The sequence below is a fragment of the Podarcis gaigeae genome, assembly GCF_964106915.1.
Source record: "Podarcis gaigeae genome assembly, chromosome: 3".
In the NCBI taxonomy this organism is placed as follows: domain Eukaryota; kingdom Metazoa; phylum Chordata; class Lepidosauria; order Squamata; family Lacertidae; genus Podarcis; species Podarcis gaigeae.
Genome location: NC_139680.1, coordinates 104,089,782 through 104,103,880, shown reverse-complemented (window position 1 = coordinate 104,103,880; position 14,099 = coordinate 104,089,782). Strand labels below are relative to the sequence as shown.

At 43.1% G+C, this 14,099-nt stretch overlaps 1 protein-coding gene across 1 annotated transcript in view; it reads left to right on the top strand.

Annotated features, from left to right (window-relative positions):
• RRP36 (ribosomal RNA processing 36) overlaps positions 1-14,099 on the top strand; it is a 30,410-nt gene that overhangs the window by 5,196 nt on the left and 11,115 nt on the right. The gene's annotated exons all lie outside the window — the stretch shown is intronic.

Sequence of the window (14,099 nt, the reverse complement as noted above, 5' to 3'; positions counted from 1 at the left end):
ATGGCTATTCCTCACAACAGCTGATCAGGCAAAGTAGGGCTGGGTGATATATCAATATATTGTCCAAAACCGGTTTGAAGGTCACATCATGATATCTGTTTCATAATATTTGACTTGGCAGTATATCGTGAATCACAATGTGTGTGAGGGCTCGTCAATATCTGGTTTTCAACATCGCGATATATCGCCAGCTAAACATCACCGATAAGGATGGAACTATGCAGAGACAAACAGGCTACTTACTTGGCAACTGCTACTACTTAGGGCTCTAAAACGGATAGATGTCATTATTATCAATCACCGCACAGTCACTTTCATCAGCAGGCAAGCCAAAATGCATCCAAACTTGGGGTTATGGGCTTGGCTTCCAAATTGTGGTATTCAGGACAATCCAAAGTACAGTGGTGAATACAAATAATCGGACTGCCAGCAGGCTTGCTAGGCGACAGAAGCGGAGGTGGCAGAAACAGCAGGGGCTTCACAGGCAGTAGTGGCAACAGCCTTTAAGGCCCAACGGTGACGGCAGAATCACTGGCAGACTGCGAGGCCTGGCGGCGGCAGGAGTTACTATCAGATATCGTGATATATCGATAAGTTGAGATGTTTAGCTGATGGTATATCGCGATATTGAAAACCAGATATCGCCCAGCCCTAAAACAAAGCTGTGTTATCCCCCTGTTGAAGTCTGAGGATGGGGGAACGCAGGCTGGAGAAACAGCAGCTTGTCTACGTTCACCAAGGTAAGAATTGCTCCCTGGAAACGACACACTTGTCTGCTGCCCTATAGCAGCTCACTGTTTGCACCCAGTCAACGGTGCCATTGCCTCCGTTGTCTAATGAGAACACTTTGTAAATCAGGTGAGTCTTCTGGTTGGGTGTTTTGCATTTTCTAATGGAGGAAGGGGAGTAGTCTCCTTAAAAGGTACTTTGTTGGCCTCACCAGCTGAGTTCAGGTGTGGGTGATCTGTTTTCCTTTACGCTGTCCTGACAGCAGATTAAAGCAGCTCAAAGAACGTTGTGGATTTTTTGAAAGTTCAAAATATTACGTTATGACAGTGCTAATTTGTTCCCTGTTTGATGTCTGCAATAGTTCTAAAATTGTTTGCCACAAGTTTCAAACCTGAAATATGTAATGTGCATTAGTGCCCTCCCCAAGAGTTGGTGCAAGTGTAGCAAATTCAAAAAAAGAGGGAGCTCGAGGAGTAAAAGAGGATTAGGAAACAAACTTTGGTACTGAAAATGAGCATTTTTTGTGAGTCATGTTGACTGCTGCAGTAAGCAACTGATCTTTGTAATAAATCAGTTTAGTTACTACTTGAAAGCCAAGTTTGCCTCGTGGTAATTCTGTAGATTTCCTCTCTTTGTCATATCTGTTGAGAATTGTCTGTACTCTAGAGTTCTAAATGTACGCTCAAGCCTTCAGCCAAAATTACGGTTTGGTCTACTCCACAGAAAGAGCTTATAAGGGCATTGTGGAACTGTCAGCAAGAAGCAGCCGGAAGCACTAATAAAGAACAAATGAGCCACTCAAAACATGTTTTTCTGTTTTGAAAATATGCTTCCTAAATGCAATAAGCAATGTGATATGATATTTATAAAATCACTGAGTGAGATTTCCTAAGGCAGCCTTTTAAGTTAGCTTTGGAATTCTTGTTTCGATGCACAAAAACAAGATTTGCTCTTAAGAATTGAGACTGATTATATCTTCCAAAGCCACAGAAAGTTGTGAAATCCAAGCTATCAGAATCTTGTCTTCCTTCCTTCCTAAATCATGGAACCGACTGAGAATTGTGCACCTTAAACATATTTAAGTTATATTTGGTAGTGGTAGGTGTTGTCTTACCTTCTCTTCTAAAGTCAGACAACCATTGTTATATTAATCTTCTGAAGGCTAGAAATTTATTCAAATTAAAACAGATTGTTTTTATACCTATGTGCTTCCAAGAACCATATCTCTGACATTGCAGTCCAGTACACGTCTACTCAGAAGTAAATGGCTACAGAGTTGCTGCCTGGGAGAAAATGCAGTTATCTCAAGAATCTTAATTTGAAAAATGTTGAGAATTGGCAACACTGAGAGTGATGCTTTTACATGAATTAAAAAATGGCTGATGTACCACAAACAAAGCACAATTATAAATAGCAGCGTGGTTAATTGGGAAAGTGTCTAATGAGTTCACCAGGGACGCGGATTAGGTCTCATTTAGCATAATAAATGAATCTAGAAGAGGGAGCAAAGAGCACTAATGAAATTCAAATATGAAAACAGAAGGTGGTGAGAACATAATCAATTGGCATACAAATAATAGGTAGCTAGGTGGTGGCACAAAACACAGCCACATACAGCTATTCTTTTGCAGGGAATAAATCATTGGGAACAAATTAATTTTAAATGCATATAATTTAATATCAAATGCAGGTCAGGAAAAACGTGAGAAGATGGATGAAGAAAGGTTTATGTGCAAAGCCAGCGCTGCTTCTCTAATCTTTTATGAACAGGCAGCCAAAAACAGATGTAGTTTGTTAGCCATATAGTAGAGACAGAGGCTACTTCTTGGGCATTCTGGTGTGGTTAGTTTATTTAATTTACATAGCACCATCAGTGGGTGTGTGGTAGCTTGCGCGCGCAAACAAGTCCTCTTAATATCTAAATTTTATGTTGAGGGGCAGCCAGTGTTAGAAATTAGCCAGGCGCCAGGCGCGTTTTGCTACTGGCATGGGTCCAGTTGTGACTTATGAGGAGATTTCTGGATGCTAGGTTGGCAACCACAGTTTAAAAACAGCCTTAGTCCATAACTAATACCATTTCCCTTGTGTGTGTTTCTCCTTGCATACTGGGACAAGTGAATTGTTGTAACAGCAACCTGCATGCAAACAATGCAGTTGAGATTATAGAATTGAAGAATTGCAGCGTTGGAAGGGACCCCGAGGGTCAACTAGTCCAATCCCCTTGGCGAACAGACATTCTCTTGTGGCAACCGCAACCCAGGTTTAAGGGGGCATTTGGGGCCTAGCCTTTGTATTTTGAGTTTCTAAAACTGGGGGCATCACATGTGTGTGTTGTGGGGAGATAATGGGTCATGGGGAACATGGAAGAATGTGCATTTAGGTTGATTGTTTTGGCTTTGTTTCAGGAGGGACTCTTTATTTATTTATTTAAATAAATAATGAGGGCTAAGGGGGTTTTCCTGAGGAAAGACACCCCAAGGCGTTCAGGGCATACAGAAAGGAGAAACGGTGCGGTTGTGTATGTCAGGGGTGGGAGGAGAACTTTGGACCGTTGATGGTAATGGAGCTGAAGAAGTGAAGCAATGAAATTTCACGTAGTTCCAGAAGTCTTGATCGTGAGTAACGTTGGCTATCGCCCTGTGCCGGCAGAGATGGGAGAACCTGTCTGTGCTCCTCTTTGTGAGAGCAGTCTCCCTGGCATTTTGGCTGGTTTGGTGGCCCATAAAAAGCATGGACTGGCAGCCGAGGTGTCCAGCCTGCTGTTTCCTTGTCTGTCTTGTAGCATCCTAGTCGCACACAGTTGGTTTGTATGACAACGGGTTGCTATTTGGATGAAGGATAGTTGTGGAAGGAGAGAACTAAGAGTCATAAATATGTTGAAAGCATTGCAAAGAGACAGAAAAGACAGTGGAATTATGACATATGCAGTAGTGTTTTGAATTTGAGTTGCCTGCATTTTTTAACACACACACACACACACACATTCCCAGAATTCAAAGCCCAAGGAAAGGCCTCCGTTATCATGAGGGCTATAAAGAGAATCTGGAGGTTTTTATCACAGTTTTATTTTATGGTGGTTATGTAGTGCTTTAATACTGCCTGGTACTTCCGAGAGATTTCAGTCTATATTAGGCAAATGCCGGTGATGAGAGGAAGAGAGGGAAAGGCGTGGGATGAGACTTAATAATACAAATAAAAATGAATTATTGGGAGTGAACTCAGCTCAGTGATTTGCAAAAAAGAGACTTCAGTGAGGAGGAATAGACAGAGCTGCCAACTGAGACAAGCTTTGGAAAGCTACTCAACCATGGTTTGAGCTGAATCTGAATGGGACGTGGTTCCCCACCTGCATCCCAGCTTCTATGGGGAAACTTTTGCAAATGTGAATGAAATGGAATTGACACAAGTGCATTCTTCCGAACTCGGCAGACAGTATCTAGTGTTTTCTGCTCAGAACTTTGCAGGCAATAAATGGGGTGGATGGTTTAAATTAACTTAAAAATATATGCTAATGAGATAAAAGCCCTGGTTTGAATAATCAAATTTTAATTGGCTTTTCTGGAGGAAAGTAGATTTCCATTGGCGAATGTTGCCATTAGACAAATTGACTTCCTCCAAATTACGCAACGGTTGGTACATCTTTTTTGCTATTTAGCAAAGTGCCTTGCGTGTTTATCCATGTAGTTAACGCAGTTAAATACCTTAATATCTTTGGGTTTTATTAGCTATGCAGTCGTACAGTGGGAGCGTGTAAGCAGGCCTATTGACTTGAATAGGACTTAGTCACTAACAATAACATATCCTTGGGATTCCAGCCTTAATATGTTAAGCAATACAGTGGTACCTCGGGTTACAGATGCTTCAGGTTACAGACGCTTCAGGTTACAGACTCCGCTAACCCAGAAATAGTACCTCGGGTTCAGAACTTTGCTTCAGGATGAGAACAGAAATCGTGCTGCGGCGGCAGCAGGAGGTCCCATTAGCTAAAGTGGTACCTCAGGTTAAGAACAGTTTCAGGTTAAGAACGGACCTCCGGAACGAATTAAGTTATTAACCCGAGGTACCACTGTATTACATTGCTAGACAGTTTGGCACTTCAGATTTCAGGCAGTCCCAGCTGGTGAGCCTGACTTTCGCTGTGGCTGAACATGTATGGCATCCAATCTGTGCTGTGCTGGGCTTTCCCATTACCCTTGGGTAGAACCTGGTTTTGATATTTGTGGTCTTGGCCTTTCTTGCATCAAAGAGCAGGCTGACCTTCTACCCTCAAACTATGGAATTTACAATATGCTGTGATGGCCTCCAGCTTGGATCACTTTAAAATGGAATACTGTTGCCCGTGGTTACCAGAGTTGTATTAAATTTCTGTTTTGAAATTATGAGTTTTGTTTCTACAGTAGTTTTAATTTTATTGTGCTTTTATTTATTGTGAGCGGTCATTGGACCTTGTGGTAAAGGGCAGGTAAGAACCATAATAAATAATAGTCATGATGGCTATATAACTTGCAGTGTTATACATTTTTAATTTTTGATTAAAAATGAAGAAACTTTTACCTAAATTTTGATAAAAATTCGGTCAACTTATTTTTACCACATGATTTTACTGGTGTTTTTAATTTATATTTTATGTAAGCTGCTTGGAAGTGTTGATGTTTAAGTGGTATATCAACCCTTTAAATAAAGGACATGAGTCAACAGTGTGTGATACAGCAGCAGCAAAAAAGTGAATGCTATTCTTGGCTGCATTAACAGAAGTATAGTGTCCAGATCAAGGGACATAATAGTACAGCTCTATTCTGCCCTGGTCAGATCCCACCTGGAGTACTATGTTCAGTTCTGGGCGCCACAGTTTAAGAAGGCTATTGACAAACTGGAATGTGAGCAGATCAGAGTGACTGAGATGCTAAAAGGGCCTGGAAACCAAGCCTTATGAGGAATAGTGGAGAGAGTTGGGTATGTTTAGCCTGGAGGAAAGGAGACTGAAAGTTGCTTTGATAGCCATCTTCAAAGATCTAAAGGGCTATCACAAGGAAGATGGAACAAGCTCATTTTCTGCTGCTCCAGAGGGTAGGACCTGAACCAATGGACTCAAACGACAAGAAATGAGATTCTGACTAAACAATAGGAAGAACATTCTGACAGTAGTAAGAGCTGTTTGATAGTGGAACAGATTTCCTCAGGAAAGGGTAGATTCTCCTTCATGGAGGTTTTTGAGCAGAGGTTAAATGGTCATCAGTCATGGATGCTTTAGCTGAGTAGCTGAGTGTTCCCCAACCTTGGGCCTCCAGCTGTTTTTGGACTACAATTCCCATCATCCTTGTCCACTGGTCTTGCTAGCGAGGGATGATGGGAGTTGTAGTCCAAAAACAGCTGGAGGCCCAAGGTTGGGGAACACTGCTTTAACTGATATTCCTGCATTGCAAGGAGTTGGGCTGCAATAACCCTTGGGTTCCCTTTCAACTCTACAATTCTCTGATTCTAATAACATAACATATTAAATGATAACATAGAAGCAAATCAGTACACCACTGAATGCCAGTTGCTGGAGACTACCAATGGGAAACTCCTGTTTCCCCCTCATCCTGCTTATGGGCTTCTCATTCAGTGTTAACTGAATGCTGTTCTGGATAGACCTTTGGCTTGATCCAGGAAGACCCTCCTTATATTCACTGCATGAACGTCTTATTTTACTGATGGGTGGTTGTATTTATCAAATCTGTATTACACGTCAAACAACCTTTAGCGAAAGGTCAGAATTTGAAGTGATTAAGCAAGATACTCCAATTGCTTCCTTTTTTGTTGTTGCTTCAAATAGTCGTCTTGTCCTTTTCCCTTTTACCAATGAGCAGGGAGGAAGCTTGAACTGAGCCTTCAACTTGTAATGTTCTGATCATTTTGAGTGGGGGGGAATAGCATGTGTCAGGAAAACCGCCACTTCCCGACAGCTCCTAACTAGGCATCTTGTCTTGCCCTTCAAAGGCTCTGGGCAGTTGTGATCCACTCAGGTCTTCTACATGGGCACTGTGTGTGTCATCTCAAAAGCCGGCTGCTGTGTTCAATGCTAGGAGAAGACCTTGAACCATGAAAGGGAACAGATCAGTGACTGATGAGTGAGAAGAGCTTTGAGGGTGTATGGCAGCTGACCCCAACCTGGTATCCTCCAGCTGTTTTGGATTACACCTCCCATCAGCCCTAGCCAGCTGGGGCTGATCGGGGCTGTAGCAGTCCAAACCCACTGCAAGATACCAACCTGAGGAAAGCTGGTATTGGCAACTTGCGGGATCAAAGGCGGACGCATGAAGCAAGAGAGCAAAGTAGAGATCAGAAAGAAGGGAGGAGCGGGTGAAGCAGAGGAGGACGAAGATGTACCGCAAATAGAATGGGAGAAAGCCTCTGATAAGGAGGAAATGGAAAAAAGGCAGAATAAAAGCATGAAGCAGGCAAGGTGGTTTACATTCTTTTGATATACAATGCATTAAATAGAAAATAAGTCACAGCTGACTGCAACCTAATAGCTTCCACAAAACTGTGCTATGCATTAGAAATTGCTGGAGCAGGTCAGCCCGAGAATACACAGAGACTAGTGCCCTTTCCTTTGAGCCCGGGGGCTGCTTCAAACATGGTTTCTGTCTGAGAAAAAGTGGTGCCTATAGATTCCTGATTCGTGGATAAGTGAAAACGCTTGCACTGCATATCTTATGTAGTGGACTTCATGCTTTTCTAAAAAGCAGGAAACTGCATGGAGAAAACATCACATTGTTGTGCAGTTGTTTCCAAGTTCCTTCTGAACCTTGCCAGTCAGATGAAAGTCTTCTTTCCGGAAGCATGACACGTGGCATTCCTGACAACATTTAAAAATGGGTTTTATTTATTTTATTTACTTCTTAACATTTCTATACAGTGGTACCTCAGGTTACATAGGCTTCAGGTCACAGACTCCGCTAACCCAGAAATAGTGCTTCAGGTTAAGAACTTTGCTTCAGGATGAGAACAGAAATCGTGCTCCGGCGGTGCGGCAGCAGCAGGAGGCCCCATTAGCTAAAGTGGTACTTCAGGTTAAGAGCAGTTTCAGGTTAAGAACGGACCTCCGGAACGAATTAAGTGCTTAACCCAAGGTACCACTGTACTGCCTTTTCCTCCAAAGACCTTGAGGTTCTCCCATTTCATCCACACAGCAACCCTGTGAGGTACATTAGGCTGAGAGACAGTGACTAGTCCAAGGAGCTTCATTCAGTGAGCTTCATGGCCAAGTGTGGATTTGAACCCTCGTCTCCCAGGCCCTAGTCCCAACACTCTTAACTGTTGCACCACACAGGCTCTCAATTTCTTAATATATCTATCAGATTCTGACCTCTCTTGAATGGAGGGCTGGCTCGAGCCTTCAGAAGTATTTCTAAGATGTGCGTGTTGGACGACTTCTGCAATGGCACCAGCTGAGTCAGAAATATTTCACGTACAATTAAGAGTGCCAGTACTAATCCCTTTTAAAAGTCTTGGGACCTGGGTGTTTCCCGTATCAATCTGCCTGTTTGCAAAGACCTGCAGCAAAGGTGCCTCTCTGGGTGCCCCTACCTTCAAAAGTAAGGCAGCAGGTGGTGGCGATGAAGAGGGGCTGTTCACTTGGTAGTGCTTGCCTCATATTGTGAATAGCTGACTTGGGGTCCGTGTGACCGTGATCAGGGCTACCGCAGGGGCAAAAGAACAGCTTTTCTGGGGAATATTTTATGGTATGCTGTGTAACATGTAAGGGGGTGGTTTCAAGTTTTAATTTTCCATTCTGTTTTCTCTGAGCATTTCTTAATATTTTGATGTTAAATCAGAGTGCTTGACTTGCCCTCTTTTCCTTCCCATCTATGGGAAGGAAAAGCTAAGCTAAACACCTCTAATCTCTTCCCACATGCCTGTCGTCATTTGTCTTTTTCCCTTTAATTAGTTTTAAACAGAGAAAATTGAACCGGAGATCAGCCTGAGGAATGTGCCATTTATTTGTATAATGGCATAGGTTTTCCATTTTTATTTTTCATTCCCTGTCTTGTGCCTTCGTACAATTCTTTGTCTTTTTGTGACTTCTATCAAAGAGAGTTTTATTGACCAGACCGCTGTAGATCTCTAATTCCCCCCCCCCCCAAGAACTGTCACAGATAATTTAGCATCTGTTAACTTTCGAGCATTTTAGATTCTTCTTACCATTGTGTGTGGTTCTGGATCTGCCAACATTATCATTTACTGTACTGCTCACCTAGTTTGCTTAGTTCCTATGAGCAAAGATGTCTGCAAACAAGACACAAAGGCTTGTAGCATCAACCCTGCTGTGTGGAAATCCCTTGCAGGCCACCATAGTGTCTGGAGACAGACGGACAGGTCATGCACCCACAGTAGTGAGCAGAGGAGAAAGGACTGCTGGGAGGAATGCAGAGAAAAAATGCTGTGGCACATTTGCAGCAGCAGCAGAACCGATGCCTTCATCTGCCCCAGCTCCAACAAAACATGTCTCTCCCATATCTACTATCAGGCGCTATAATTCTCCAACAGTTTGACCCCCAAACATGCACACCTCCATAGTCTCCTGAGACAGACAGATGCCAACAACAGCAAGGCTGACGCTTATTTCACATCACAGTCGCTACATGGCTGTTAAGTCACCCCACACATATTTTGAGTGAATTAGCTGGAGTGTTAACGGCAAATCCATAATCCCTTCAGAAATGTTGTATAATAAATCAAGTCAGTCCATTTCCTCTCTTTTCAGGGAAGAGGAAAGGAATGGCTACCACATCAAGGTAGGCACAAACATTAAAGAAAGCTACTTCAAAGCATGCATATAAGCGTTCTACCATTTGAAGCATTTTCAGATAAGGAGATGGAAAATGATGGCGACGTTGTGCACAACAGGGTACCTTTTTCAGCGTTTCATAAGCATGTCCAGTTATCCAAACATTTTGAGGCAGAGTTCTCATTTTTACCACTGTCATCATTCATGTTAAAACTTCCTGTTTCATGTACAACTTCTCAATCTTTGCACAGTGGCCAAAAGTTTGCATAGTGCTATGGAAAACCGCGTCAACTCACTTTATCAAAACATGTCTTAACAAAGCATTCTGTTGAAAAAATAGGTGCACCAACTTGCTAAGGATCAAGTTATCCCCCCCCCAAAAAAAACCCTCCATGTGTATCTATTACATTTCTCTCTCATTCTTCCTTAAAGGAGGCAAGTCTGTGGGGTAAGCAGCCTAGTGTCTAGCCTTGAAATAATCTCGTTGGTTAAGGTAGGATGAAGAAGATTGACTGGTCCAGCTTCCAATCAATGATACTTACATGACGGAGCAGAAGTTTGGAACTACAGTGGTACCTTGGTTGTCGAACGGCTTGGCTCCCGAACAAATCCGCTCCCGAACGCCGCAAACCCAGAAATGAGTGTTGCGGTTTGCAAATGTTTTTTGGAAGCTGAACAACCTTCGTGGCTTCCGATTGAGTGCAGAAAGCCCCTTCAGCCAATCGGAAGCTGCACCTTGGTTTTTGAACAGTTCCGAGAGTCGAACAAACTCCCAGAACAGATTAAGTTTGACAACCAAGGTACGACTGTATGCTACTCCAGTTCAAGCCTCAATCTACCCACCACCCTAGCTGTTCCTGGCTATATTTCATCTAGAGTCGTCATGAGAATAAAAATACGTATCCTTTCCTCATCTCTTTTTGGGGGGAAATGAGCTACAAATAAGAATATAAAAAATGCATGCATTTTTATTCCTTGTTGTGAGTTGCCCTGCAACTATAAGTAAGTAAATGCAATTAGAAAGATTTTGCAATGGGGTCCGACACATAATGTAGGATGGTGGCTTTTTTTCATGTTGACTTCTCTGTTTCTGTATACGCACAAGGAGCTGTACCCTCGTACAGCTAGGGTTCTTCCATCTTTCTCCCACAAAAGAATTTTAAAAAATGAAGAGCACCTGGAACACCTCTTTTCATTCATTTTAACTCTTACTGCTAAACAAAGTGAGCTTCGTACAGTTCATAATTGTTGTTCCTTTTGCAGTCGTCATACTTTGCCTTTGGCTGTCTAGGTATGAAAGGACCCAAACCAATTTGTAGGCCTTTATGTATCTGAAACAACCTTGTTAAAGTGATTGCGTTTTAAACAGCAGGCTCTTTTATTTTGTCACTGGCTTCCGCAGTACTTTCTGTAATTGGTGTTTGTGAAAACTCCAGGTGAATAACTGGGAAAGTTTTTTTTTTGGGGGGGGGGGGAGAGCAGAAACCAATGGAGCATTTCATTGAGGTTGGCTGATAAATTTAGAACAAAGTATGAAAAGTGGAGTTTTTTGGGATGAAATAAGCAGTTGACCTGTGGAATTTATTGTAGCTCTAGTCGCGTTAAAAAATACAGATTTAAAATTTTGTTTGGCAATGGAGCTTAGATCATGTTGGTTCAGTTCTGCTTTTCCGTCAGTTAACTGTGTGTCAAGAAGGGATATGTATACATTGAGTGGCCCATATTGTTAAAGGTTTTCCCTCTCTCCTCTCCTTTCCTTCCCTCCCTCCCTGACCCCTTGTATTTTGGAGTAGAAGGTGCTGGTTCTTGCCCAGGGCAGGATAGCTGATTTGATGGGCCAGTGGTTTGATCCAATATGACAAATCGTGTGTTGATGTCTGAGGTGGAACGCATCATTTGGCCTGCGTTTGCAGAGGCTTTTGAGGTTGCAGTCTCTTTGCGGGTCTGTCCAGAGCTCATCAGGGGAGAAAAACTATTACAGTTCTAGACTTTTGCCATAAGGAATGACTAATTGAGGGATTACATGTTTGGCATGCCAGAACAGAGAGAGAGAGGTGATGTCAGTAAAGCGTTGTGACGGGAAAATGCCTGAATGTTAGAACGTAGACAAAGCGAGAAAAGATGGTATGGGCCCTGATTTAAAATGTAGCCATCAGTCAAATTCTTTTCTCCTTAAAATCCCTCCTCAAATTTTACCATTTCCATTGAACCTTCCACGTCATCACAAAGGACACCCAACTTTACCTGTGCAAAATGTGTCAGGACCATAGCTGTCAACTTTCGGATTTGAAAATAAGGGATCAGCAGCCTCACCTGTCCGGGGGATAGTCTACGGGATATCTAACAATATGGGATAGCAGCGGGAAACGGCGCTGAAATAAGGGAATTTCCCACAAAAAAAGGGAAGGTTGATCACTATGGTTAGGGTGGTTGGGTTGTCTATAGTTCTGCAATAAGGTTACAGTCTCTGCCTGGAGGTGTGGGTTTGAATCCCACTCTGCCCTTTGGCAGCATGCATGAGTGATCCAAGGTGCTGCATTTGTGCCTGCAGGTGGCCGAACCAGCTTTAAAGGCGGACCATATCTCAGTGATAGGAACCTCCTGTTCTTTCAGAAGATCTCAGGTTCAATCCCAGACACTTCCACTTAATAGCAAAGGTTGAAGACTTCTTTCTGAGATCCTAGAGAGCTGCTGTCCACCAGAGTAAATCATACTGAGCTAGACAGACACCTGGTTTTAAGGCAGACTATGTTCCTACAAGGGACGCGGGTGGTGCTGTGGTCTAAACCACTGAGCCTAGGGCTTGCTGATCGGAAGGTCGGCGGTTCGAATCCCCGCGACGGGGTGAGCTCCCGTTGTTTGGTCCCTGCTCCTACCAACCTAGCAGTTGGAAAGCACGTCAAAGTGCAAGTAGATAAATAGGTACTGCTCTGGCAGGAAGGTGAACGGCGTTTCCGTGCGCTGCTTTGGTTTGCCAAAAGCGGCTTAGTCATGCTGGCCACATGACCCGGAAAAACTGAGTCGGCTCCCTCGGCCAGTAAAGCGAGATGAATGCCGCAACCCCAGAGTCGTCCATGACTGGACTTAACTGTCAGGGGTCCTTTACCTTTCCCTTTTTATGTTCCTACTAAGGCCCCTGTTTGCTCCACTTGCCAACCTCCCCTGCCATTCCTCTCCATTAACCTCCTGGAGCTTCCCCGTCACACCCCATGCAAGGACTAAGCTTGCTTTTCACCTTCCCAGCCCCATTTCTCATGCCATTTCTCTCTTCTGTTTGTTAGTCCAGCTTTGCATCCCAGTTTTCACCCCCCCACACACATGTCCATGCCTCCTTCCCCTTCTTTTGTGCAACCTCCTTTGCACACAAAACTCCTCCATGGTAACCACCTGCATCTTCTTCCTCCCACACATTGCAACTACTAAGCATCCTTTTCACTTTATGCCGAATAATGAAGCCTGCATGGCCTCCTATTCGTCAAACCCTTTCATGCCCCTGCCTTCAGTTTCAACCTCGTTCCCATGCCTTCTGCTCTCTCCTTTCTCTGCATCACCATATTCACCTTTACTCCTTTCCCCCCCTCTACCCGTCTGCTTACTTTCCTCAACTCTCCCTTGCACGCCACCCCATTTCCACGCCTCCCCCTCTCGCTTGCACACAAACCCCTATGTGGATCCATTCTGCTGTCTCTTTAAAATAAACAGAATTTAAAGAGCAAGGCTGTCAGTTAGCTTGTTCAGTTAGAGCACGGTAGAGTTCTGTTGATGGATGTTGCTTCTTAATAAAGACTCTGTTCCGAATTACTACAATGACTCTGGAACTTCATGTAGAAGACAATGCATGGTACCAGGAGTGGAGGTACCACGATTGTGGGGAGATACTATCGAGTCATAGTATAAGGCATCCTTTATCTCACATAAGCTATCCAAGGAATGGAAGTTTAAATCAACCAAATGTTCCTTTTCAGTATTCCTCCTTTCCTGATGTACTCAAATGATTGTAAAAGTTTCCTCAAACCTCTGCCATTTTTAAAAAGCTGCCATTTTCCTCTCTCTTCCCACCATTTCGTCTTTACTCAAGCTTCTGGTGTTCTTTTAAAACCACTCCTCCCCTCTCAGTGATTCTCCTTTCTTGTCCCCATGCTATTGTACAACCTGCCTTCTCTTTTGCTTCTCATCATTATTACATTTGTATACTGCCCTTCATCCATAGATCTCAGGGTGGTTCACAACATAAAAATATGAGATAAAAAATACAAAATACATATTAAAAACAAGAACAAACCAATAACGCCCCCTTCCCCCCAACCCCCCATGAGGGCTGCATGCAAATCTGAATTGTTATGAGGCACTACAAATCCTGCAATGGGGACTGCCCAATGACAGCCTTACATTTTTATGTATTTAGGAAGATAAAATCACTCCCTGCTATGCATTCATCTCCTATTTCCCCCCCTTCCTCTGATGTCACCTCAGCCGTCAAAATTTAAATTGCAAGCACTTTGTGCTAGAAATTGGGTTTTACTTATTTATATTTAATCAGCATTGTGTATGATATATCAATCAACATCATGTCTTTTGGAACCTTTGTAAAATGGGA